This window comes from Eubalaena glacialis, chromosome 2 (assembly GCF_028564815.1).
Source record: "Eubalaena glacialis isolate mEubGla1 chromosome 2, mEubGla1.1.hap2.+ XY, whole genome shotgun sequence".
Taxonomy (NCBI): domain Eukaryota; kingdom Metazoa; phylum Chordata; class Mammalia; order Artiodactyla; family Balaenidae; genus Eubalaena; species Eubalaena glacialis.
In genome coordinates this window covers 30,513,926-30,517,802 of record NC_083717.1, presented here as the reverse complement: position 1 = coordinate 30,517,802, position 3,877 = coordinate 30,513,926, and the positions used below count along the sequence as shown (strand labels likewise).

Sequence of the window (3,877 nt, the reverse complement as noted above, 5' to 3'; positions counted from 1 at the left end):
TAACTATGGCCCTGATCCTGTTCATAACTAAGGCCCTGAATATGTCCCTAAGTAAGTCTCTGCCACTATCCTTAACTAAGGCCCTGACCCTGTCTAAATAGTGGCCAGACTCTTTCCCTAACACACTAATGCTCTCCCTCACTAACTCCCCAACAATGGTCATAACTATGGCCCTGATGCTGCCCTATCTAAGGCCCTGATGATGTCCCTAACTAACAGCCTGAACTGTCTCTTACTAAGGCCCTCAAGTTATCTCTGAGGTCCTGACACTGTCCCTAACTAAGGCCCTGATGCTGGTCCTTACTAAGGCCTCGCCCCGGGGTTGTTCCAGGCTGCTGGGCAGTTTTCTCTTGTCCACATCTCTAGCCAGATGCCTGCCATTGGCCAATCTAAGATCCTGTGATGCAGTGGTTCCATGTGGGATGTGCCTTAGTAGGCTCACCTGCGGGAGGAGGGTCATGGCCACTCAGCCCTCCAAGGCACCACAGCTCAGGGTGGGAACCTCTCAGCCAGTGTCTGAACACAGGGTTCTATGTCCTTGTTTGTTCTAAAACCCTTGGAGTTACTTCTAACATTTTTTAAATGCATCTCCCCCTCAGCATATTTACAGTATAAATTATTTACCGCATTAAAATTCAGGAATGACATTATTAGAATGAGCAGGAAGACACAGGATGCCTCCCCCCACCAATGATCTATTACTTGGAGGAACTTAAAATTCTAATGAGAAGGGGATTCGAGAGTGGGACGTTCAGCCTGCGAGCGGGAACTTCTTAGTCGTACACGGAGAAAGAACGATTTAAAAATGGGTGATGTTGAGAAGGGCAAGAAGATTTTTGTTCAGAAGTGTGCCCAGTGCCATACTGTGGAAAAGGGAGGCAAGCACAAGACTGGGCCAAATCTCCATGGTCTGTTTGGGCAAAAGACAGGTCAGGCTGTCGGATTCTCTTACACAGATGTCAACAAGAACAAAGGCATCACTTAGGGAGAGGAGATACTGATGGAGTATTTGGAGAATCCCAAGAAGTACATCCCTGGAACAAAAATGATCTTTGCTGGCATTAAGAAGAAGGGAGAAAGGGCAGACTTAATAGCTTATCTCTAAAAAGCTACTAATGAGTAGTAGTTGGCCACTGCCTTATTTATTATGAAACAAATGTCTCATGACTTTTTATGTGTACCATATTTAAATTGATCTCAGACACTAGAATTCAGATCATGAATGGCTGATGTAATATTTCTGTCCTGATTTAAATAAGATTGGCTTGTAGCTAAATGAATATGGTCAGCTTTTTGAATTTTGATAGTAATTCTGGTTCAACAAGTACTATCACTGTTTTCCCCTTCTAAAGAGATGATTAAACTTGAATAAGGAATGTTAAACTTTTCAGGGATATGGTGAATGCCTTCTCAAACCCTATAGGAGATTGGTTTTATATTTAGATTTCTATAACTGGTTATATTAATATATTTAAATATTGAGACGCTCCCTTCACTGTCTCATAGCCCAGCAAGATTCACCTGTGTTTCAAGTTGTGTTCATTCACCTGTTAAGGCAAGGGCTGAAGAAACACTGACAATGTCCACTTTATCTTTTTGGTCTTAACTATGCCAATTTAATTAAAATTGTCCATCTAAAAAAAAAAAATATTCTAATGAGAAAACACCCACTCTCATCACCCTCTTGGGCATCAGCACAAGGTGGGAATCAGCTGCATTCTTTATTTATCCCTCCGATTTTTCCAGAACCTTTCCTTCAAGGAGAAATCTCTGGGCTCTGCAGGAACTACGAGTGGTGACCATCAGGTAAATCTGAGACTGAAAAGCAAGAGACGGGAGGAGATGAGAATTGGTGATGGGGAGAAGCAGGGGAGTCCACATTCAATCTCAGGCTGAGAGTCTGGGTTAATCTCCAACGAAGGTAAGGACCATCAGGAGCTGGCCCCACTGGCTTTGTCACCTGGTGTGGGGATTGAGGACAGCCAAACCACCATGGCCACTCTCAGAGAAGTAAAGAAGTTGAGAGGGCACCCCTGGCAGCCAGACTGAAAGTGGTCACTGCTATGAAATAAGATGCCCTTTTCAGAAAAGCGAAGGATGTTCTCTTCGTTCTCAAAGTCTTGCAAATACTCTGTGTTCTTCCGGAGGCATGCTGAAGCCTTCAGCGTTTGAGGGCAGTAATGGAAGGAATCTGGGCTCAAAACAATCCAGCACTCACTCCTTGAGGGTGCTGAAGATGACCAGTGTCCACCCCTTGGGTGCTGTGGGGCCTGAAATCCCCTTATCACCTAGGATGGGAGGGGCCACACACACACTCCCCTGGACCAGCACGGGGCTGGGCTGGTGGGCTACAGACCTTTATCAGACACATGATTTACAAACATCTTGTGTAATTTTGGGTGGTGGATTACCTTTTTCCTTGCTCCTTTTATTCACGACAGTTTTTCGTTTTGAGGAAGTCCAATTCATCTATTTTGTCTTTTGTTGCTTGTGCTTTTGGTAGCAGATCTAAGAAATCATGGCCAAATCCAAGGTCATGAAGATTTACTCTCATGTTTTATTCTCCAAGTTTTATAATTTTGGTTCTTACATCTAGGCCTTTGATCCATTTTGAGTTGATTTTGTATACAGGGGGAGGTAAGGGTCCAACTTTATTCTTTTGCATGTGGGTATCCTGTTGTCCCAGCACCTGTGCTAATTGTTTGGGAGAAAATATTTGCAAATGATGCAACCAACAAGGGCCTAATTTCCTAATATACAAACAGCTCATACAACTCAAAAAAAAAAAAAAAAATCAAAAAATGGGCAGAAGCTCTAATTAGACATCTCTCCAAAGAAAACATACAGATGGACAATAGGCACATGAAAAGATGCGCCACATCGCTAATTAGTAGAGCAATGCAAATCAAAACTACAATGAGGTACCACCTCACACTGATCAGAATGGCCATCATTAAAACATCTACAAATAAATGCTGAAGGGGGTGTGGAGAAAAGGAAACCCTCCTACACTGTTGGTGGGAATGTAAATTGGTGCAGTCACTATGAAAAACAATATGGAGGTTCCTCAAAAAACTAGAGTTGGCATATGAACCAGCAATCCTACTCCTGGGCATATATCCAGACAAAACTATAATTCAAAAAGATACATACACCACTATGTTCATAGCAGCACTATTCACAATAGCCAAGACATGAAAACAACCTGAATGTCCATCAACAGAAGAATGGATAAAGAAGATGTGATATATATATATACACACACAATGGAATGCTACTCAGCTATAAAAAAAGAGTGAAATAATGCCATTTACAGCAACATGGATGGACCTAGAGGTTATCATACCAAGTGAAATAAGTCAGACAGAGAAAGACAAATACCATATGATATCACTTATATGTGGAATCTAAAATGAGACACAAATGAACATATCTACCAAACAGAAACAGATTCATAGATATAGAAAACAGACTTGTGGTTGCCAAGGGGAAGAAGCAGGGAGGGATGGATTGGGAGTTTGGGATTAGCAGATGCAAACTATTACATATAGGATGGATAAACAACAAGCTCTTACTGTATAGCATAGGGAACTATATTCAATATCCTGTAATAAACTATAATGGAAAAGTATATGGAAAAGAGTATATATATTTATATATATATATCTGAATCACTTTGCTGTACAACAGAAATTAACATAACATTGTAAATCAACTATACTTGAATAAAATAAATTTAAAAAAAATTAAGTTGAGATTATACCAATTAGTTTGAAGGCACTTTTATAAAGTAGGCCTTATTCCTCTTGTCCTTTCATGCTGGGACAAATGTATAAATAGACAGAAACTAAACCAGGATTACTCCAGTCTGAACTCA

The 3,877-nt window shown here is 41.0% G+C and overlaps 1 pseudogene; it reads left to right on the top strand.

Moving 5' to 3' along the window:
• Nucleotides 1-762: 762 nt before the first annotated feature.
• On the top strand, nt 763-1,123 carry LOC133084884 (cytochrome c-like; annotated as a pseudogene).
• The last annotated feature ends 2,754 nt before the right edge of the window (nt 1,124-3,877 follow it).